At 40.2% G+C, this 25,667-nt stretch overlaps 1 pseudogene; it reads left to right on the top strand.

Annotated features, from left to right (window-relative positions):
* LOC147119884 (putative G protein-coupled receptor 139) overlaps nt 1–25,344 on the top strand; it is a 66,723-nt pseudogene extending 41,379 nt beyond the window's left edge.
* Nucleotides 25,345–25,667: the final 323 nt, after the last annotated feature.

The following is a 25,667-nucleotide window of genomic DNA, read 5'->3' as shown; positions in this document are numbered from 1 at the left end:
TTGTTATTTATGTATTAAGACAGCAGCATCTCAATGTACATCTCCCGGATTTGAAAGTCCAATCCAGGGCTATCCTCCTTAACAACAGAATGATGGTGAAAATTCATTTTTATTTGGCATTAAGACAGAAGGATCTCAGTGTACATCTCTGGGATTTGATAGCCCAATCTAGGGCGATCCTCCTTAACAACAGAGTGATGATCAAAATACATTGTTATTTGGGTATTAAGACAGCAGGATCTCAGTTTATAACTCTGGGATTTGCAATCCCAATTTATGGTGATCCTCCATAACAATAGAGTGATGATGGAAATACATTGTTATTTGTGTATTAAGACAGCAGGATTTCAGTTTAAATCTCTGGGATTTGGGTTTACAATCTAGGATGATCCTCCATAACAGCAGAGTGATGGTGGAAATACATTGTTATATATGTATTCAGACAGCAGGATCGCAGTTTAAATCTCTTGAATTTCAGTTCCCAATCTAGGGCGATCCGCTACAATAGTAGAGTGAAGGAGAATATACACCTTTATTTGTGTATTAAGGCAGAAGGATCTCAATTTATTTCTCTGGGGTTTGAGTTCCAAAGCTAGTGCGATCTTCCATAACAGTAGAGTGATGGTGAAAATACATTGTTATTTGTGCATTAAGACAACAGGATCTCAGTTTAATTCTCTGGGATTTGGGTTCCCAATCTATGGTGATCCTCCATAACAAAAGAATGATGGTGGATATACATTGTTATTTTTGAATTAAGACAGCAGGTTCACAGTGTAGACCTCCGGGATTTGTGTTCCCAACCTAGGGCGATTCTTCATAGCAGTAGAGTGATGGTGGAAATGCATTGTTATCTGTGTATTAAGACAACAGGATCTCAGTTTAAATCTCTTGGATTTGAGTTCCCTATCTCGGGCGATCCTCCATAACAATAGAATGATGCTGAAAATATATTGTTACTTGTGCATTTTGACAGCAGGATCTCAGTGTACATCTCCGGGATTTGATAGCCCAATCTAGGTCGATCCTCCTTAACAACAGAATGAAGATGAAAATACATTGATATTTGTGTATTAAGACAGCAGGATCTCAGTTTAAAGCTCTGTGTATAAGGGACCCAATCTAGGGCGATCCTGCATAACAGTAGACTGAATTGGGAAATATATTGTTATTTTTGCATTAAGACAGCAGGCTCTCCATGTACATATACGGTATTTGAGTTCCCAATCTAGGGCGATCCTCCAAAACATCAGAGTGATGGTGGAAATACATTGTTATCTGTGTATTAAGAGAGTAGGATCTCAGTTTAAATCTCCGGGGTTTGAGGTCCCAATCTAGGGCGATCCAGCATAACAGTAGAGTGTTGGTGGAAATACATTGTTCTTTGTGTATTAACACAGCAGGATCTCAGCTTAAATCTCTGGGATTTGCTTTCCCAATCTATGGCGATCCTCCATAACAATGGATTGATGGGGGAAATACATTGTTATTTGTGCATTAAGACTGCAGGATCTCCGTGTACATATCCGGGATTTTGGTTCCCAATCCAGGGCGAACCTCCATAGCAATAGAGTGATGGTGGAAATACTTTTTTATTTGTGTATTATGACAGCAGGATCTCAATTTAAATCTGTGGGATTTGATTTCAAATCTAGGGCGATCCTCCATAACAATAGAATAATGGTGGAAATACTTTGTTATTTGCGCATTAAGACAGCAGGTTCACAGTGTAGACCTCCGAGATTTGTGTTCCCAATCTAGGGCGATTCTCCATAGCAGTAGAGTGATGGTGGAAATATATTGTTGTTTGTGTATTAAGACAGCAGGATCTCAGTTTAAACCTCGGGGATCTGGGTTCCCAATCTAGGGCGATCCAGCATAACAGTAGAGTGTTGGTGGAAATACATTGTTATTTGTGTATTATTTCAGCAGAATCTCAGTGTACCTATCCGGGATTTGAGTTCAAATCTAGCGTGGTCCTCACTAACAATAGAGTGATGCTGGGGCTTCATTGCTATTTCTGTATTGAGACAGCAGGATCTCAGTGTAGATCTCGGGATTTGACAGCTCAATCGAGGCCGATCCTCCTTAAGAGCAGAATTATGGAGAAAACACATTGCTATTTGTGTATTATGACAGCAGGATATCAGGATAAATCTCTGGAATTTGGGTTCCCAATCTAGGGCGATCCTCCATAACAGTAGAGTGATGGTGGAAATACATTGTTATTTGTGCATTAAGACAGCAGGATCTCTGTGTACATATCCAGGATTTTGGTTCCCAATCCAGAGCGATCCTCCATAACAACAGAGTGATGGTGGAAATATATTATTATTTGTGTATTATGACAGCAGAATCTCAAATTAAATCTCTCGGGTTTGAGTTCAAATCTAGGGCGATCCTCCATAACAATAGAGTGATGGTGGAAATACATTGTTATTTGTGTATTATGACAGCAGGATCTCAGTTTAACTCTCTGGGATTTGAGTTCAAATCTAGAGTGGTCCTCCCTAACAATAGAGTGATGGTGGGGCTTCATTGTTATTTCTGTATTAAGACAGCAGGTTCTCAGTTTATATCTTTGGGATTTGGGATCCCAATCTACGGCGATTCTCCTTAATGACAGAATGATGGTGAAAATTCATTGTTATTTGTGCATTAAGACAGCAAGATCTCAGTGTACATCTCCCGGATTTGATAGCCCAATGTAGGGCGGTCCTCCTTAACAACAGATTGCTCGTGGAAATACATTGTTATTTGTGTATTAAGACAGCAGGATCTCTAATTAAATCTCTGGGATTTGAGTTCCAATCTAGGGCAATCATCCATTACAATAGAGTGATGGTGGAAATACATTGTTATTTGTTTATTAAGACAGCAGGATCTCAGATTATATGTGGGATTTGGGATCCCAATCTACGGCGATTCTCCATAACAATTGAGTGATGGTGGAAATACATTGCTTTTTCTGTATTCAGACAGCAGGATCTCAGTTTAAATCTCTGGGATTTGGGTTCACTATCTAGGGCGATCCTCCATAACAGTAGGGTGATGGTGGAAATACTTTGTTATTTGTGTATTTAGAGAGCACAGGATCTCAGCTTAAATCTCTGTGTTTTGAGCTCCCAATCTAGGGCGATCCTCTATAAGGGTAGAGTGATGGAAAAAATACATTTTTATGTGTGTATTACGACAGCCGGGTCGCAGTTTAAATCTTTGGATTCTGAGTTCCCAATCTAGTGCGATCCTCCATAACAGTAGAGTGATGGTGAAAATACATTTTTATTTGTGTATTAAGACAGCAGGATCTCAGTTTAAATCTCTGGGATTTGAGTTCCCAATCTCGGGCGATCCTCCATAACAATTGCGTGATGGTGGAAATATTTTGTTATTTCTGTATTAAGACAGCAGGATCTCAATGTACATCTCCCGGATTTGAAAGCCCAAACTAGGGCGATCCTCCGCAACAGCAGAATGATGGTGAAAATTCATTTTTATTTGGCACTAAGACAGCAAGGTCTCAGTGTACATCTCCAGGATTTGATAGCCCAATCTAGGGCGATCCTCCTGAAAAACAGAGTGATGATCAAAATACATTGTTATTTGTGTATTAAGACAGCAGGTTCAAAGTGTAGACCTCCAGGATTTGAAAGCCCAATCTAGAGCGATCCTCCATAACAACAGAATTATGGTGAATGCACATTGTCATTTTTGTATTAAGACAGCAGGCTCTCAGCGTACATCTCTGGGATTTCAAAGCCCAATCTTGGGCGATCCTCCATAACAATAGAGTGATTGCGGAAATACATTGTTATTTGTGTATTAAGAGAGCAGGATCTCAATGTACATCTCCCGGATTTGAAAGCCCAATCTAGGGCGATCCTCCTTAACAACAGAATGATGGTGATAATTCATTTTTATTTGTGCATTATGACAGCAAGATCTCAGTGTACATCTCTGGGATTTGATAGCCCAATCTATGGTGATCCTCCATAACAATAGAGTGATGATTGAAATACATTGTTATTTGTGAAGTAAGACAGCAGGAATTCAGTTTAAATCTCTCGGATTTGGGTTTACAATCAAGGGCGATCCTCCATAACAGCAGAGTGATGGTGGAAATACATAGTTATTTATGTATTGAGACAGCAGGATCTCAGTTTAAATCTCTGGGATTTGAGTTCCCAATCTAGGGCGATCCGCTATAACAGAAGCGTGATGGAGAAAATACATTTTTATTTGTGTATTAAGGCAGAAGGATCTCAATTTAATTCTCTGGTGTTTGAGTTCCCAATCTAGTGCGATCCTCCATAACAGTAGAGTGATGGTGAAAATACAATGTTCTTTCTGCATTTAGGCAACAGGATCTCAGTTTAAATCTCTGGGATTTGGGTTCCCAATCTACAGTGATCCTCCACAACAAAAGAATGATGGTGGATATACATTGTTATTTGTGAATTAAGACAGCAGGTTCACAGTGTAGAGCTCCGGAATTTGTGTTCCCAATCTAGGGCGACCCACCTTAACAACAGAGCGATGGTGCAAATACATTGTTATTTTTGTATTAAGACAGCAGGATCTCAGTTTAAATCTCTGGGAATTGGCTTCCCAATCTAGGGCGATACTCCATAACAGTAGACTGATGGTGGAAATACATTGTTATTTGCGTGTTATTTCAGCAGGATCTCAGTGTACATCTTCGGGGTTTGCAAGCCCAATCTAGGGCTATCCTCCTTAACAACAGTTTGATTTTGAAAATACATTGTTATCTGTGTATTAAGACAACAGGATCTCAGTTGTGGGATTTGATTTCAAATCTAGGGCGATCCTCCATAACAATAGAATGATGGTGGAAATACTTTGTTATTTGTGCATTAAGACAGCAGGTTCACACTGTAGACCTCCGAGATTTGTGTTCCCAATCTAGGGCGATTCTCCATAGCCGTAGAGTGATGGTGGAAATACATTGTTGTTTGTGTATTAAGACAGCAGGATCTCAGTTTAAATCTCTGGGATTTGGGTTCCCAATCTAGGGCGATCCAGCATAGCAGTAGCGTGTTGGTGGAAATACATTGTTATTTGCAGATTAACACAGCAGGATCTCAGATTAAATCTCTGGGATTTGGGTTCCCAATCTAGGGCGATCCAGCATAACAGTAGAGTGTTGGTGCAAATACATTGTTATTTGTGTATTATTTCAGCAGAATCTCAGTGTACATCTCCCGGATTTGAAAGCCCAAACTAGGGCGATCCTCCTTAACAACAGAATGATGGTGAAAATTCATTTTTATTTGGCATTAAGACAGCAAGATCTCAGTGTACATCTCCGGGATTTGATAGCCCAATCTAGGGCGATCCTCCTTAACAACAGAGTGATGATCAAAATACATTGTTATTTGTGTATTAAGACAGCAGAAATTCAGTTTAAATCTCTGGGATTTGAGCTCCCAATCTAGGGCAATCCTCCATAACAATAGCGTGATGGTGGAAATACATTGTTATTTGTGTATTAAGACAGCAGGATCTCAATGTACATCTCCCAGATTTGAAAGCCCAATCTTGGGCGATCCTCCACAACAATAGAGTGATGGTGGAAATACATTGTTATTTGTGTATTAAGACAGCAGGATAACAGTTTAAATCTCTGAGATTTGAGATCATAATCTAGGTCGAACCACCATAACAACAGAGTGAACCTGGAAATACATTGTTATTTGTGTATTAAGACAGCAGGATCTCAGCTTAAATGTTTGGGATTTGAGGTCCCAATCTAGGGCGATACTCCATAACAATAGCGTGATGGTGGAAATACATTGCTATTTCTGTATTAAGACAGCAGGAACTCAATGTACATCTCCCGGATTTGAAAGCCCAATCTAGGGCGATCCTCCTTAACAACAGAATGATTGTGAAATTCATTTTTATTTGTGCATTATGACAGCAAGATCTCAGTGTACATCTCTGGGATTTGATAGCCCAATCTAGGGCGATCCTTCTTAACAACAGAGTGATGATCAAAATACATTGTTATTTGTGTATTAAGACAGCAGGATCTCAGTTTAAATCTCTGGGATTTGCGTTCCCAATCTATGGTGATCCTCCATAACAATAGAGTGATGATGGAAATACATTGTTAGTTGTGTAGTAAGACAGTAGGAATTCAGTTTAAATCTCTCGGATTTGGGTTTACAATCAAGGGCGATCCTCCATAACAGCAGAGTGAGGTGGAAATACATAGTTATTTATGTATTGAGACAGCAGGATCTCAGTTTAAATCTCTGGGATTTGAGTTCCCAATCTAGGGCGATCAGCTATAACAGTAGCATGATGGAGAAAATACATTTTTATTTGTGTATTAAGGCAGAAGGATCTCAATTTAATTCTCTGGTTTTTGAGTTCCCAATCTAGTGCGATACTCCATAACAGTAGAGTGATGGTGGAAATACATTGTTATTTGCGTGTTATTTCAGCAGGATCTCAGTGTACATCTTCGGGATTTGCAAGCCCAATCTAGGGCTATCCTCCTTAACAACAGATTGCTTTTGAAAATACAGTTTTATCTGTGTATTAAGACAACAGAATCTCAGTTTAAATCTCTGGGATTTGAGTTCCATATCTAGGGCGATACTTCATAACAGTAGAGTGATGGTGAAAATACATTGTTATTTGTGCGTTAAGACAGCAGATTCACAGTGTAGACCTCTGGGATTTGGGTTCCCAATCTAGGGCGATTCTCCATAGCAGTAGAGTGATGGTAGAAATGCATTGTTATCTGTGTATTAAGACAACAGGATCTCAGTTTAAATCCCTGGGATTTGAGTTCCCTATCTAGGGCGATCCTCCATAACAATAGAGTGATGGTGGAAATACATTTTTATTTGTGTATTAAGACAGCAGGATATCAGTGTACATCTCCGGGATTTGAAAGCCAACTCTATGGCGATCCTCCTTAACAACAGAATGATGCTGAAAATACATTGTTATTTGTGCATTTTGACAGCAGGATCTCAGTGTACATCTCCGGGATTTGATAGCCCAATCTAGGACGATCCTCCTTAACAACAGAATGATGATGAAAATACATTGATATTTGTGTATTAAGACAGCAGGATCTCCATGTACATTTCCGATATTTGAGTTCCCAATCTAGAGCGATCCTCCATAGCATCAGAGTGATGGTGGAAATACATTGTTATCTGTGTATTAAGGCAGCAGGATCTTAGTTTAAATCTTCGGGGTTTGAGGTCCCAATCTAGGGCGATCCTCCATAACAGTAGAGTGAGGTGAAAATACATTGTTGTTTGTGTATTAAGACAGCAGGATCTCAGTTTAAATCTCTGGGATTTGGGATCGCAATCTAGGGTGATCCAGCATAACAGTAGAATGATGCTGGAAATACATTGTTATTTGTGTTTTAACAAAGCGGGATCGCAGGTTAAATCTCTGGGATTTGCTTTCCCAATCTAGGGCGATCCACCGTAACAAAAGAGTGATGGTGGAAATACGTTGTTATTTCTGTATTAAGATAGCAGGATCTCAGATTACATCTCTGGGAATTGGGTTCCCAATCTAGGGCGATACTCCATAACAGTAGAGTGATGGTGGAAATACATTGTTATTTGTTTATTATTTCAGCAGAACCTCAGTGCACATCTCTGGGATTTGAGTTCAAACCTAGAGTGGTCCTCACTAACAATAGAGTGATGGTGGGGCTTCATTGTTATTTCTGTATTGAGACAGCAGGATCTCAGTATAGATCTCTGCATTTGACAGGCCAATCTAGGGCGATCTTCCTTAACAGCAGAATTGTGGTGAAAACAGATTGTTATTGTGTATTAAGACAGCAGGATCTCAGTGTACAATTCCGGGATTCGAAAGTCCAATCTAGGGCGATCCTCCTTAACAACAGATTTATGGTGAAAACACATTGCTATTTGTGTATTAAGACAGCAGGATTTCAGGATGAATCTCTGGAATTTGGGTTCCCAATCTAGGGCGATCCTCCATAACAGTAGAGTGATGGTGGAAAGACATTGCTTTATTTGTGCATTAAGACAGCAGGATCGTACATATCCAGGATTTTGCTTCCCAATCCAGGGCGATCCTCCATAGCAATAGAGTGATGGTGGAAATACATTGTTATTTGTGTTTTATGACAGCAGGCTCTCAGTTTATATCTTTGGGATTTGGGATCCCAATCTACGGCGATCCTCCTTTATGACAGAATGATGGTGAAAATTCATTGTTATTTGTGCATTAAGACAGCAAGATCTCAGTGTACATCTCCTGGATTTGATAGCCTAAACCAGGGCGGTCCTCCTTAACAACAGAGTGATCGTGGAAATACATTGTTATTTGTGTATTAAGACAGCAGGATCTCTAATTAAATCTCTGGGATTTGGGTTCACAATCTAGGGCGACCCTCCATAACAGTAGAGTGATGGTAGAAATACATTGTTATTTGTGTATTTAGACAGCAGGATCTCAGTTAAAATCTCTGGGATTTGAATTCCCAATCTAGGGCGATCCTCTATAAGAGTAGAGTGATGGAGAAAAGACATTTTTATGTGTGTATTAATACAGCCGGGTTTCAGTTTCAATCTTTGGGTTTTGAGTTCCCAATCTCGTGCGGTCCTCCATAACAGTAGTGTGATGGTGAATATATCTTTTATTTGTGTATTAAGACAGCAGGATCTCAGTTTTAATTTCTGGGGTTTGAGTTCCCAATCTCGGGCGATCCTCCATAACAATAGCATGATGGTGGAAATACATTGTTATTTGTGTATTAAGACAGCAGGATCTAAATGTACATCTCCCAGATTTGAAAGCCCAATCTAGGGCGATCCTCTTTAAACAACAGAATGATGGTGAAAATTCATTTTTATTTGGCATTAAGACAGCAAGATCTCAGTGTACATCTCCGGGATTTGATAGCACAATCAAGGGCGATGCTCCTTAACAACAGAGTGATGATCAAAATACATTGTTATTTGGGAATTAAGGCAGCAGGATCTCAGTTTAAATCTCTGGGATTTGCGTTCCCAATCTATGGTGATCATCCATAACAATAGAGTGATGATTGAAATACATTGTTATTTGTGTATTAAGACAGCAGAAATTCAGTTTAAATCTCTGGAATTTGAGTTCCCAATCTAGGGCGATCCTTCATAACAATAGCGTGATGGTGGAAATATTTGTTATTTGTGTATTAAGACAGCAGGATCTCAATGTACATCTCCCAGATTTGAAAGCCCAATCTAGGGCGATCCTCCACAACAATAAAGTGATGGTGGAAATACATTGTTATTTGTGTATTAAGACAGCAGGTTTACAGTGTAGACCTCCGGGATTTAAAAGCCCAATCTCGCGTGATCCTGCATAACAACAGAATTATGGTGAAAGCACATTGTTATTTTCGTATTAAGACAGCAGGATCTGAGTGTACATCTCTGGGATTTCAAAGCCCAATCTAAGGCGATCCTCCATAACAATAGAGTGATGGTGGAAATACAAGGTTATTTGTGTATTAAGACAGCAGGATAACAGTTTAAATCTCTGAGATTTGAGTTCATAATCTAGGTCGATCTACCATAACAACAGAATGAAGGTGGAAATACATGGTTATTTGTGTGTTATGACAGCAGGATCTCAAAATGAATCTCTGGGATTTGATTTCAAAGCTAGGGCGATCCTCCATAACAATAGCGTGATGGTGGAAATACGTTGTTATTTGTGTATTAAGACAGCAGGACCTCAATGTACATCTCCCGGATTTGAAAGCCCAATCTAGGGGGATCCTCCTTAACAACAGAATGATGGTGAAAATTCATTTTTATTTGTGCATTCTGACAGCAAGATCTCAGTGTACATCTCTGGGATTTGATAGCCCAATCTAGGGCGATCCTCTACAACAATAAAGTGATGGTGGAAATACATTGTTATTTGTGTGTTATTTCAGCAGAATCTCAGTGCACATCTCTGGGATTTGAGTTCAAACCTAGAGTGGTCCTCACTAACAATAAAGTGATGGTAGGGCTTCATTGTTATTTCTGTATTGAGACAGCAGGATCTCAGTGTAGATCTCGGCATTTGTCAGCCCAATCTAGGGCGATCCTCCTTAACAGCAGAATTATGGTGAAAACAGATTGTTATTGAGTATTAAGACAGCAGGATCTCAGTGTACAATTCCGGGATTCGAAAGTCCAATCTAGGGCGATCCTCCTTAACAACAGATTTATGGTGAAAACACATTGCTATTTGTGTATTAAGACAGCAGGATTTCAGGATGAATCTCTGGAATTTGGGTTCACAATCTAGGGCGATCATCCATAACAGTAAAGTGATGGTGGAAAGACATTGCTTTTTTTGTATTAAGACAGCAGGATCTCAGTGTACATCTCTGGGATTTGGGATCCCAATCTACGGCGATCCTCCATAACAATAGATTGATGGTGGAAATACATTGTGATTTGTGCATTAAGACAGCAGGATCTCCGTGTACATATCCGGGATTTTGCTTCCCAATCCAGGGCGATCCTCCACAGCAATAGAGTGATGGTGGAAATACATTGTTATTTGTGTTTTATGACAGCAGGATCTCAAATTAAATCTCTGTGATTTGAGTTCAAATCTAGGGCGGTCATCCATAACAATTGAGTGCTGGCAGAAATATTTTGTTTTTTGTGTATTAAGGCAGCAGGATCTCAATTTAACTTTCTGGGATTTGAGTTCAAATCTAGAGTGGTCCTCCCTAACAATAGAGTGATGGTGGGTCTTCATTGTTATTTGTGTATTAAGACAGTAGGATCTCAATGTACATCTCCGGGATTTGAAAGCCCAATCTAGGGCGATCCTCCTTAGCAACAGAATGAAGGTGAAAATTCATTGTTATTCATGTATTAAGACAGCAGGATCTCAGTTTAAATCTGTGGGATTTGAGTTCTAATCTAGGGCGATCCTCCATAACAATAGAATGATGGTGGAAATACATTGTTATTTGTGCATTAAGACAGCAGATTCACAGTGTAGACCTCCGAGATTTGTGTTCCCAAACTAGGGCGATTCTCCATAGAAGTAGAATGATGTAGGAAATACATTGTTGTTTGTGTATTAAGACAGCAGGATCTCGGTTTAAATCTCTGGGATTTGGGTTCCCAATCTAGGGCGATCCAGCATAACAGTAGAGTTTTGGTGGAAATACATTGCTATTTGCGTATTAACACAGCTGGATTTCAGGTTAAATCTCTGGGATTTGCTTTCCCAATCTAGGGCCATCCACCTTAACAACAGAGTGATGGTGGAAATGCATTGCTATTTTTGTATTAAGACAGCAGGATCTCAGTTTACTTCTCTGGGAATTGGGTTCCCAATCTAGTGCGATACTCCATAACAGTAGAGTGACGGTGCAAATACATTGTTATTTGTGTAGTATTTCAGCAGAATCTCAGTGTACATATCTGGGATTTGAGTTGAAATCTAGTGTGGTCCTCACTAACAATAGAGTGATGCTGGGGCTTCATTGTTATTTCTGTATTGAGACAGCAGGATCTCAGTGTAGATCTCGGAATTTGACAGCCCAATCAAGGGCGATCCTCCTTAACAGCAGAATTATGGTGAAAACAGATTGTTATTGTGTATGAAGACAGCAGGACCTCAGTGTACAATTCCGGGATTCGAACGCCCAATCTAGGGCGATCCTCCTTAACAACAGATTTATGGAGAAAACACATTACTATTTGTGTATTAAGACAGCAGGATCTCAGGATAAATCTCTGGAATTTGGGTTCCCAATCTAGGGCGATCCTCCATAACAATAGAGTGATGGTGGAAATACATTGTTATTTGTGCATTAAGACAGCAGGATCTCAGTTTATGTCTTTTGGATTTGGGATCCCAATCTATGGTGATCCTCCTTAACGACAGAATGATGTTGAAAATTCATTATTATTTGTGCATTAAGACAGCAAGATCGCAGTGTACATCTCCCGAATTTGATAGCCCAAACTAGGGCGGTCCTCCTTAACAACAGAGCGATCATGGAAATACATTGCTATTTGTGTATTAAGACAGCAGGATCTCTAATTAAATCTCTGGGATTTGGGTTCACAATCTAGGGCGATCCTCCATAACAGTAGAGTGATGGTGGAAATACATTGTTATTTGTGTATTTAGACAGCAGGATCTCAGTTTAAATCTCTGGGATCTGAGTTCCCAATCTAGGGCGATCCTCTATAAGAGTAGAGTGATGGAGAAAATACATTTTTATGTGTGTATTAATACAGCCGGGTTTCAGTTTCAATCTTTGGGTTTTGAGTTCCCAATCTAGTGCGGTCCTCCATAACAGTAGTGTGATGGTGAAAATACATTTTGTTTGTGTATTAAGACAGCAGGATCGCAATGTACATCTCCCAGATTTGAAAGCCCAATCTAGGGCGATCATCTTAAAACAACAGAATAATGGTGACAATTCATTTTTATTTGGCATTAAGACAGCAAGATCTCAGTGTACATCTCCGGGATTTGATAGCCCAATCTAAGGCGATGCTCCTTAACAACAGAGTGATGATCAAAATACATTCTTATTTGGGAATTAAGACAGCAGGATCTCAGTTTAAATCTCCGGGATTTGCGTTCCCAATCTATGGTGATCATCCATAACAATAGAGTGATGATGGAAATGCATTGTTATTTGTGTATTAAGACAGCAGAAATTCAGTTTAAATCTCTGGGATTTGAGTTCCCAATCTAGGGCGATCATCCATAACAATAGCGTGATGCTGGAAATACATTGTTATTTGTGTATTAAGACAGCAGGATCTCAATGTACATCTCCCGGATTTGAAAGCCCAATCTAGGGCGATCCTCCACAACAATAAAGTGATGGTGGAAATACATTGTTATTTGTGTATTAAGACAGCAGGATCTCAATGTACATCTCCCGGATTTGAAAGCCCAATCTTGGGCGATCCTCCACAACAATAAAGTGATGGTGGAAATACATTGTTATTTGTGTATTAAGACAGCAGGACCTCAATGTACATCTCCCGGATTTGAAAGCCCAATCCAGAGCGATCCTCCTTAACAACAGAATGATGGTGAAAATCATTTTTATTTCTGCATTCTGACAGCAAGATCTCAGTGTACATCTCTGGGATTTGATAGCCCAATCTAGGGCGATCCTCTACAACAATAAAGTGATTTTGGAAATACATTGTTATTTGTGTATTATTTCAGCAGAATCTCAGTGCACATCTCTGGGATTTGAGTTCAAACCTACAGTGGTCCTCACTAACAATAGAGTGATGGTGGGGCTTCATTGTTATTTCTGTATTGAAACAGTCGGATCTCAGTGTAGATCTCGGCATTTGACAGCCCAATCTAGGGCGATCCTCCTTAACAGCAGAATTATGGTGAAAACACATTGCTATTTGTGTATTAAGACAGCAGGATTTCAGGATGAATCTCTGGAATTTGGGTTCCCAATCTAGGGCGATCCTCCATAACAGTAGAATGATGGTGGAAAGACATTGCTTTTTTTATATTAAGACAGCAGGATCTCAGTGTACATCTCTGGGATTTGGGTTCCCAATCTACGGTGGTCCTCCATAACAATAGATTGATGGTGGAAATACATTGTTATTTGTGCATTAAGTCAGCAGGATCTCCGTGTACATATCCAGGATTTTGCTCCCCAATCCAGGGCGATCCTCCATAGCAATAGAGTGATGGTGGAAATACATTGTTATTTGTGTATTATGACAGTAGGATCTCAAATTAAATCTCTGGGATTTGAGTTCAAATCGAGGGCAGTCATCTATAACAATTGAGTGCTGGTAGAAATATTTTGTTTTTTGTGTATTAAGGCAGCAGGAACTCAATTTAACTCTCTGGGATTTGAGTACAAATCTAGAGTGGTCCTCCCTAACAATAGAGTGATGGTGAGTCTTCATTGTTATTTGTGTATTAAGACAGCAGGATCTCAATGTACATCTCCGGGATTTGAAAGCCCAATCTAGGGCGATCCAGCATAGCAACAGAATGAAGGTGAAAATTAATTGTTATTTGTGTATTAAGACAGCAGGATCTCAGTTTAAATCTGTGGGATTTGAGTTCAAATCTAGGGCGATCCTCCATAACAATAGAATGATGGTGGAAATACATTGTTATTTGTGCATTATGACTGCAGGTTCACAGTGTAGACCTCCGAGATTTGTGTTACCAATCTAGAGCGATCCAGCATAACAGTAGAATTTTGGTGGAAATACATTGCTATTTGCGTATTAACTCAGCAGGATCTCAGGTTAAATCTCTGGTATTTGCTTTCCCAATCTAGGGCCATCCACCTTAAAAACAGAGTGATGATGGGAATGCATTGCTATTTGTATATTAAGACAGCAGGATCTCAGTTTACTTCTCTGGGAATTGGGTTCCCAATCTAGGGCGATACTCCATAACAGTAGAGTGACGGTGCAAATACTTTGTTATTTGTGTATTATTTCAGCAGAATCTCAGTGTACATATCTGGGATTTGAGTTTAAATCTAGTGTGGTCCTCACTAATAATAGAGTGATGCTGGGGCTTCATTGTTATTTCTGTATTGAGACAGCATGATCTCAGTGTAGATCTCGGAATTTGACAGCCCAATCTAGGGCGATCCTCCTTAACAGCAGAATTATGGTGAAAACAGATTGTTATTGTGTATTAAGACAGCAGGATCTCAGTGTACAATTCCGGGATTCGAAAGCCCAATCTAGGGCGATCCTCCATAACAACAGATTTATGGAGAAAACACATTGCTATTTGTGTATTAAGACAGCAGGATCTCAGGATAAATCTCTGGAATTTGGGTTCCCAATCTAGGGCGCTCCTCCATAACAATAGTGTGATGGTGGAAATACATTGTTATTTGTGCATTAAGACAGCAGGATCTCCGTGTACATATCCGGGATGTTGGTTCCCAATCCAGGGTGATACTCCATAACAATAGAGTGATGGTGGAAATACATTGTTATTTGTGTATTATGACAGCAGGATCTCAAATCAAATCTCTCGGATTTGAGTTCAAATCTAGGGCGATCCTCCATAACAATAGAGTGATGGTGGAAATACATTGTTATTTGTGTATTATGACAGCAGAATCTCAGTTTAACTCTCTGGGATTTGAGTTCAAATCTAAAGTTTTCCTCTCTAACAATAGAGTGATGGTGGGGCTTCATTGTTATTTCTGTATTAAGACAGCAGGATCTCAGTTTATATCTTTGGGATTTGGGATCCCAATCTACGGCGATCCTCCTTAACGACAGAATGATGGTGAAAATTCATTGTTATTTGTGCATTAAGACAGCAAGATCTCAGTGTACATCTCCCGGATTTGATAGCTCAAACTAGGGCGGTCCTCCTTAACAACAGAGTGATCGTGGAAATTCATTGTTATTTGTGTATTAAGACAGCAGGATATCTAATTAAATCTCTCGGATTTGGGTTCACAATCTAGGGCGATCCTCCATAACAGTAGAGTGATGGTGGAAATACATTGTTATTTGTGTATTAAACAGCAGGAAATCAGTTTAAATCTCTGGGATTTGAGTTCCCAATCAAGGGTGATCCTCTATAACAGTAGAGTGATGGAGAAAATACATTTTTATGTGTGTATTAATACAGCAGGGTCTCAGTTTAAATCTTTGGGTTTTGAGTTGCCAATCTAGTGCGGTCCTCCATAACAGTAGTGTGATGGTGAAAATACATTTTTTTCTGTATTAAGACAGCAGGATCTCAGTTTCAATCTCTGGGGTTTGAGTTCCCAATCTCGGGCGATCCTCCACAACAATAGCGTGATGGTGGAAATACATTGTTATTTGTGTATTAAGACAGCAGGATCTCAATGTACATCTCCCAGATTTGAAAACCCAATCTAGGGCGATCCTCCTTAACAAAAGAATGATGGTGAAAATTCATTTTTATTTAGCATTAAGACAGCAAGATCTCAGTGTACATCTCCGGGATTTGATAGCCCAATCTAGGGCGATGCTGCTTAACAAAAGAGTGATGATCAAAATACATTGTTATTTGGGAATTAAGACAGCAGGATCTCAGTTTAAATCTCTGGGATTTGCATTCCCAATCTATGGTGATCATCCATAACAATAGAGTGATGACGGAAATACATTTTTATCTGTGTATTAAGACAGCAGAAATTCAGTTTAAATCTCTGGGATTTGAGTTCCCAATCTAGGGCGATCCTCCATAACAATAGCGTGATGGTGGAAATACATTGTTATTTGTGTATTTAGACAGCAGGATCTCAATATACATCTCCCGGATTTGAAGTCCCAATCTAGGGCGATCCTCCACAACAATAAAGTGATAGTGGAAATACTTTGTTATTTGTGTATTAAGACAGCAGGTTTACAGTGTAGACCTCCGGGATTTGAAAGCCCAATCTAGCTCGATCCTGCATAACAACAGAATTATGGTGAAAGCACATTGTTATTTTTGTATTAAGACAGCAGGATCTGAGTATACATCTCTGGGATTTCAAAGCCCAATCTAAGGCGATCCTCCATAACAATAGAGTGATGGTGGAAATACATTGTTATTTGTGTATTAAGACAGCAGGATAACAGTTTAAATCTCTGAGATTTATGTTCATAATCTAGGTCGATCCACCATAACAACAGAATGAAGGTGGAAATACATTGTTATTAGTGTATTATGACAGCAGGATCTCAAAATAAATCTCTGGGATTTGATTTCAAAGCTAGGGCGATCGTCCATAACAATAGCGTGATGGTGGAAATACATTGCTTTTGTGTATTAAGACAGTAGGACCTCAATGTACATCTCCCGTATTTGAAAGCCCAATCTAGGGCGATCCTCCTTAACAACAGAATGATGGTGAAAATTCATATTTATTTGTGCATTATGACAGCAAGATCTCAGTGTACATCTTTGGGATTTGATAGCCCAATCTAGGGCGATCCTCCTTAACAACAGTGACGAACAAAATACATTGTTATTTGTGTATTAAGTCAGCAGGATCTCAGTTTAAATCTCTGGGATTTGCATTCCCAATCTATGGTGATCCTCCATTACAATAGAGTGATGATGGAAATACATTGTTATTTGTGCAGTAAGACAGCAGGAATTCAGTTTAAATCTCTGGGATTTTGATTTACAATCAAGGGCGATCCTCCATAACAGCAGCGTGATGGTGGAAATACATAGTTACTTATGTATTGAGACAGCAGGATCTCAGTTTAAATCTCTGGGATTTGAGTTCCCAATCTAGGGCGATGCGCTATAACAGTAGAGTGATGGAGAAAATACATTTTTATTTGTGTATTAAGGCAGAAGGATCTCAGTTTAATTCTCTGGGGTTTGAGTTCCCAATCTAGTGCGATCCTCCATAACAAAAGAATGATGGTGAATATACATTGTTATTTGTGAATTATGACAGCAGGTTCACAGTGTCGACCTCCGGAATTTGTGTTCCCAATCTAGGGTGACCCACCTTAACAACAGAGCGATGGTGGAAATACATTGTTATTTGTGTATTAAGACAGCAGGATCTCAGTTTAAATCTCTGGGATTTGAGTTCCCTATCTCGGGCGATCCTCCTTAACAACAGAGTAATGATGAAAATACATTATTTTTTGTGTATTAAGACAGCAGGATCTCAGTTTAAATCTCTGGGATTTGCGTTCCCAATCTATGGAGATCCTCCATAACAATAGAGTAATGATGAAAATACATTTTTATTTGTGTATTAAGACAGCAGGATTTCAGTTTAAATCTCTGGAATTTGGGTTTACAATCTAGGGCGATCCTCCATAACAGCAGAGTGATGGTGGAAATACATTGTTATTTGTGTATTAAGACAGCAGGATCTCAGTTTAAATCTCCGGTATTTGAGTTCCCAATCTAGGGCGATCCACTACAACAGTAGAGTGATGGAGAAAATACATTTTTATTTGTGTATTAAGGCAGAAGGATCTCAATTTAATTCTCTGGGGTTTGAGTTCCCAATCTAGGGCGATCCTCCATGACAGTAGAGTGGTGGTCAAAATACATTGTTATTGGTGCATTAAGACAACAGGACCTCAGTTTAATTCTCTGGGATTTGGTGTCCCATTCAAGAACGATCCTCCATAACAGTAAGGTGATGGTGGAAATACATAGTTGTTTGTGTATTAAGACAGCAGGATCTCAGTTTAAATCTCTGGGACCTGGGTCACCAATCTAGGGCGATCCTGCATAACAGTAGAGTGATGGTGGAAATACATTATTATTTGTGTATTAAGACAGCAGGATCTCAGATTTAATCTCTGGGATTTGCTTTCCCAATCTAGGGAGATCCAACATAATAACAGAGTAATGGTGGAAATAAATTGTTATTTGTGTATTAAGACTGCAGGATCTCAGTGTACATCTCTGGGATTTGGGTTTCCAATCTACGGCAATCCTCCATAACAATACAGTGATGGTGGAAATACATAGTTATTTGTGCATTAAGACAGCAGGATCTCCATTTACATATCCGGGATTTGGGTTCCCAATCCAGGGCGATCCTCCATAACAAAAGAGTGATGGTGGAAATACATTGTTATTTTTGTATTATGACAGCAGGATCTCAGTTTAAATCTCTGGGATTTGGGTTCCCAATCTATGGAGATCCTCCATAACAATAGAGTGATGGTGGAAATATATTGTTATTTGTGTATTAAGACAGCAGGGTCTCAGTTTAAATCTCTGGGATTTGTGTTCCCAATATAGGGCCGATACTCCCTAACATGAGAGTGATTGTGGAAATACGTTGTTATTTCTGTATTATTTCAGCAGGATCTCAGTGTGCGCCTCGGGGATGTGGATTCCCAATCTAGGGCGATACTTCATAACAGTAGAGTGATGGTGAAAATACATTGTTATTTGTGTATTCGTTCAGCATGATTTCAGTGTACATCTCGGGGATTTGAGTTCAAATCCAAAGCGATCCTCCCTAACTATAGAGGAATGGTGGGTCTTCATTGTTATTTCTGTATTGAGACAGCAGGACCTCACTGTAGATCTCGGGATTTTACAGCCCAATCTAGAGCGATCCTCCTTAACAGCAGAATTATGGTGAAAACAGATTGTTATTGTGTATTAAGACAGCAGGATCTCAGTGTACAATTCCGGGATTCGAAAGCCCAATCAAGGGCAATCCTCCTTAATAACAGATTTATGGTGAAAACACATTGCTATTTGTGTATTAAGACAGCAGGATCTCAGGATGAATCTCTGGAATTTGGGTTCCCAATCTAGGGCGATCCTCCATAACAATAGAGTGATGGTGGAAAGACATTGCTTTCTTTGTATTAAGACAGCAGGATCTCAGTGTACATCTCTGGGATTTGGGGTTCCAATCTATGGCGATCCTCCATAACAGTAGATTGATGGTGGAAATACATTGTTATTTGCGTATTAACACAGCAGGATCTCAGGTTAAATCTCTGGGATTTCCTTTCCCAATCTAGGGCGATCCACCTGAACAACAGATTGATGGTGGAAATACATTGTTATTTATGTATTAAGACAGCAGGATCTCAATTTACTTCTCTGGGAATTGGGTTCCCAATCTAGGGCGATGCTCCATAACAGTAGAGTGACGGTGCAAATACAGTGTTATTTGTGTATTATTTCAGCAGAATCTCAGTGTACATATCCGAATTTGAGTTCAAATCTAGCGTGGTCCTCACTAACAATAGAGTGATGCTGGGGCTTCATTGTCATTTCTGTATTGAGACAGCATGATCTCAGTGTAGATCTAAGGATTTGACAGCCCAATCAAGGGCGATCCTCCTTAACAGCAGAATTATGGTGAAAACAGTTTGTTATTGTGTATTAAGACAGCAGGATCTCAGTGTACAATTCCAGGATTCTAAAGCCCAATCTAGGGCGATCCTCTATAACAACAGATTTATGGAGAAAACACATTGCTATTTGTGTATTATGACAGCAGGATCTCAGTTTAACTCTCTGGGATTTGAGTTCAAATCTAGAGTGGTCCTCCCTAACAATAGAGTGATGGTGGGGCTTCATTGTTATTTCTGTATTAAGACAGCAGGATCTCAGTTTATATCTTTGGGATTTGGGATCCAAATCTACGTCGATCCTCCTTAACGACAGAATGATGGTGAAAATTCATTGTTATTTGTGCAATAAGACAGCAAGATCTCAGTGTGCAACTTCCGGATTTGATAGCCCAAACTAGGGCGGTCCTCCTTAACAACAGAGTGATCGTGGAAATACATTATTATTTGTGTATTAAGACAGCAGGATCTCTAATTATATCTCTGGGATTCGAGTTCAAATCAAGGGCGATGATCCATTACAATAGAGTGATGGTGGAAAAACATTGTTATTTGTTTATTAATACAGCAGGATCTCAGTTTATATCTTTGGGATTTGTGATCCCAATCTACGGCGATCCTCCAAAACAATTGAGTGATCGTGGAAATACATTGCTTTTTGTGTATTAAGACAGCAGGATCTCAGTTTAAATCTCTGGGATTTGGGTTCACAATCTAGGGCGATCGTCCATAACAGTAGAGTGATGGTGGAAATTCATTGTTATTTGTTTATTTAGACAGCAGGATCTCAGTTTAAATCTCTGGGATTTGAGTTCCCAATCTAGGGCGATCCTCTATAAGAGTAGAGTGATGGAGAAAATACATGTTTATTTGTGTATTAAGACAGCCGGGTCTCAGTTTAAATCTTTGGGATTTGAGTTCCCAACCTAGTGCGATCCTCCATAACAGTAGAGTGATGGTGAAAATAAATTGTTTTTTTTTGCATTAAAACAGCAGGATCTCAGTTTAAACCTCTGGGATTTGGGTTCCCAATCTAGGGTGGTCCTCTATAACAAGAGAGTGATGTTGGAAATACATTGTTATTTGTGTATAAGACAGCAGGATCTCTGTTTAAATCTCAGGGACCTGGGTTCCCAATCTAGGGCGATCCTGCATAACAGTAGAGTGATTTTGAAAAGCCATTGTTATTTGTGCATTAAGACAGGGGGATCTCAGTGTACATCTCTGGGATTATGGTTCCCAATCTAGGGCGATCCTCCATAATAATAGTGATGGTGGAAATACATTGTTATTTCTATATTAAGATAGCAGGATCTCAGTATAAATCTCTGGAATTTGGGTTCCCAATCTAGGGCTATGCTCCATAACAATGCAGTGATGGTGGACATACATTGTTATTTGTGTATTAAGGCTGCAGGATCTCAGTTTAAATCTCTGGGATTTGCGTTCCTAATCTAGTGCGATACTCCATAACAGTAGAGTGATGGTGGAACTACATTGTTATATGTGTATTATTTCAGCAGAATCTCAGTGTACATCTCCGGGATTTGAGCTCAAATCTATAATGTCCTCCCTAACAATAGAGTGATGGTGGGGCTTCATTGTTATTTCTGTATTAAGACAGCAGGATCTCAGTTTAAATCTCTGGGAATTGAGATCCCAATCTAGGACGATCCTCCTTAACAACAGAATGATGGTGAAAATACATTGTTATTTGTGTATTAAGACAGCAGGGTCTCAGATTAAAACTCTGGGATTTGGGGTCCCAATCTAGGGCGATCCTCCATAACAATAGAGTGATGGTGGAAATACATTGTTATTTCTGCATTAAGACAGCTGGATCTCCGTGTACATATCCGGGATTTGAGTTCAAATCTAAGGCGATCCTCCTTAACAACAGAATGATGGTGAAAATACATTGTTATATGTGTATTAAGACAACAGGATCTCAGTTTAAATCTCTGGGATTTGGGTGCCCAATCTACAGCGATCCTCCATAACAATAGTGTGATGGTGGAAATACATTGTTATTTGTGTATTAACACAGCAGGATCTCAGTTCAAATCTCTGGGATTTGGATTCCCAATCTACAGCGATCATCCATAACAGTAGAGCGATGGTGGTAATACATTGTTATTTGTGCATTAAGACAGCAGGTTCACAGTGTAGACCTCCGGGATTTGGGTTCCCAACCTAGGGCGATCCTCCTAACAGTAGAGTGATGGTGTAAATACATTGTTGTTTGTGTATTAAGGCAGCAGGATCTCAGTTTACATCTCTGGGATTTGGGTTCCCAATCTAGGGCGATCCTGCATAACAGTCGAGTGATGGTGGAAATACATTGTTGTTTGTGTATTAAGACAACAGGATCTCACGTTAAATCTCTGGGATTTGGGTTCCCAGTCTAGGGCGATCCTGCATAACAGTAGAGTGATGGTGGAAATATATTGTTATTTGTGTATCAAGACAGCAGGATCTCACGTTAAATCTCTGGGATTTGTGTTCCCAATCTACATCGATCCTCCATAACAGTAGAGTGATGGTGGAAAAACATTTTTGTTCTGCATTAATACAGCAGGATCTCAGAGAAGAACTCTGGGATTTGAGTTCCCAATCTATGGCGATCCTCCATAACAATAGAGTGATGGTGGAAATACATTGTTTTTTGTGCATTAAGACAGCAGGGTCTCAGTTTAAACCTCTGGGAATTGGGGTCCCTATCTAGGGCGATGCTCCATAACAATAGAGTAATTGTGGAAATACATTGTTATTTTTGTATTAAGGCAGCAGATTCTCAGTGTACATCTCCGGGATTTTGGGACCCAATCTAGGGCGATCCTCCATAACAGTGGAGTGATGGTGGAAATTCATTGTTATTTGTGCATTAAGACAGCAGGGTCTCAGTTTAAATCTCCAGGATCTGAGGTCCCAATCTCGGGCGATTCACCATAACAGTAGTGTGATGGTGGAAATACATTGTTATTTGTGTAATAATTAAGTCGGATCTCAGTTTAAATCTCTGTGATTTGAGTTCACAATCTCGGGCGATCCTCCATAACAACAGAGTGATGGTGAAAATACATTTTTATTTGTGTATGAAGTCAGCAGGATCTCAGTTTAAATCTCCGGGATTTGAGTTCCCAGTCAAGGGCGATCCTCCATAACAACAGAGTGATGGTGAAAATATATTATAATTTGTTTATTAAGATAGCAGGATCTCAGTGTAGATCTCTGGGATTTGATTTCCCAATCTAGGACGATCCTCTCTAACAACAGAGTGATGGTGGGATTACACTGTAATCTGTATACACAGAGAGAAGACTCTCAGCCTGGACCTCTGGGATTTGAACTTCCAATCTCGGCAGACCGTCCAGTACACTGCTGACGGTGAGCGGCATTATCAGAGCTGCTATTCATTGGATGAGATGTTATGACCTCAGCCTCGATCCCCTATTACTTTGAGTCAGGGGCCCCTTAAAAATTCTCAGGCTCTATTTGAAGATCAGTTGGCGCTCCTGATGTTTTGACAAAAATCTCTATCTCAATTCATATGAAACCAACCCTTTGATGTCTCTGACATACACTCCGGATATACGGCGTCTGATTCCCATTAAAGGTGTGAGGCGTCATACTGCACGGGCTTTGGAAAGTAGTTTATTACTCACTAATGTGCAGCTATAATATTGACCTGGTTTAATCATCAATTAACTAATTGATTTCTAAAATGATTACCATTTTTACCAGCTCCATTTCCGCCCAGAGGATATATTCAATTAACTAAATACTAAAAACTTATAATAATGGGAACTGGATGTAATAATAAAGGAAATATTATTGCATTTAATGGTTATTATTTATTGAAGACACGTAACATGCCAATCAGCTGTTGGTAAAAGTTAATGAACATCAAATAGTTAGTTAGTTAGTTAGTAAGCTGCATCGACCCTACTATCCGGCCTATTTCCCGAAATCCTTGCTGTTCTTTTGTGGTCATTCCTTCTTTCGGTTGAAGTTCTCTGGATCTTGATCCGGCGATTGACTCTGACACTGCTCTTCCAACACGGTTCTCTCAGCCTCCTGCCAGCCAGCGCTGTTCAACACCCCGTGCACTTTCCACCCCTCACTCCGCTCACTGTCACTGGCTCGTCCGGTCTCTTTGTTTCCGGAAGCTCTCTCCGCCCGGCAAATGCACGATCATTGTCTGGAAACCTGTTCCTGATGAGGGCTATGTCCGGCTATGGCCAGCGCCCTATCTGTTGGGGTCACCTTCCTCGCAAACAGATCAGTTGGGGCCTAGCTCCGTTTAGGGATCCGCTCCGGACGGAAATCAATGGTGAGCCTCAGTGAGTGCTCAGGCGACGCGTCAGTAGAAGTGTAAAATCGGGTGTTAGAACCGCGACTGCATGGCGGTAAAAGTAAAAACTCACCCAGTTTTTACGTCGTATGCTGAATGTTATTTAAATTCAAATTGAGTCCATAGGTAACGAGTGACAACTTCCGAGTAAAACACTGTTTGAGTCACCTGTTCTTTTCCACCCACAGCTAACCTGGTGACGATTGTGACCCTGTCCCGAGGAAGGTGCGGTCTCTCCAAATGTGTCACTCGGTACCTGGTGTCCATGGCGGTGACGGATCTCCTGGTCATTATCACCGCTGTGATATTAAACCGGATCAGTGTCATTTATTTTCCAGTTCTTTTCCTGTCTATCACTCCAGTCTGTAGCCTAAAAATCGCTCTGCTCTATGCAGCCAGGGACAGCTCTGTCTGGCTGACGGTCGCTTTCACCTTCGATCGATTTGTAGCTATTTGTTGCCAGAAGCTGAGAACAAAAACTGCACCGACAAAACGGCTGCCATTGTAATAGGAGCGATCTGTGCCGTGAGCTGTGTAAAAAACATCCCCTGGTACTTTGTATATGAGCCTTTGTATATAATTAACTGTGTCCCGTGGTACTGCAAAATTAAGCAAAGTTTTATTTCTGAACTTGCATGGGCAGCGTTTGACTGGATTGACCGTATTTTAAACCCCTGTGCCCCGTTCCTCCTGATGTTACTGTTCAATGCTCTGACCGTCAGACACATTCTAGCGGCCAATAGAGCCCGCAGGAGACTCCGGGCCCACAGCAATGGAGAGACTCAGAGTGACCCAGAGATGGAGAGCCGGAGAAAGTCCATCGTTTTACTCTTCGCCATCTCGGGAAGTTTCATCCTGTTATGGATGACCTATTTTGTAAATTTCCTGTATGTGCGAATTTCGAACGTTTATAAGATCTCGGGATTCAATGATCCAAAGTTCATTCTCCAGGAAAGCGGAAAAATGCTCCAGCTCCTGAATTGCTGCACCAACACTTGTATTTATGGAGTGACCCAGACTAAATTCAGAGAGGAGTTCATGAAAATGTTCAAATCTCCAGTGAACCTGACCATTAAAAGAGTTAAATAATGATAACAGTCGAATGAGTTTCTCCATTAGCGCAAGGTTAAGTTTCACAGTCCATCCTGGACTGTCTCTCTCTACACCCCGCCACCCTGGAACGCACCAACAGACACACATTCACAGGCCATCCTGAACTGTCTCTCACTGCACCCCGCCACACTGGAACACAGCAACAGAAACTGTTTCACAGTCCATCCTGAACTGTCCCTCACTGAACCACACCACCCTGGAACACACCAACAGACACTGTTTCACAGTCCATCCTGAACTGTCCCTCACTGCACCCCGCCACCCAGGAACACACCAACAAACTCTGTTTCACAGTCCATCCTGAACTGTCCCTCACTGCACCCCGCCACCCTGGAACACACCAACAGACACTT

This window comes from Somniosus microcephalus, chromosome 4 (assembly GCF_052327205.1).
Source record: "Somniosus microcephalus isolate GS21.2 chromosome 4, FLI_Smic_1.0, whole genome shotgun sequence".
Classification (NCBI taxonomy): Eukaryota; Metazoa; Chordata; class Chondrichthyes; order Squaliformes; family Somniosidae; genus Somniosus; species Somniosus microcephalus.
The sequence above is the reverse complement of the archived record's forward strand: the minus strand, read 5'-3'. Positions and strand labels throughout refer to the sequence as shown.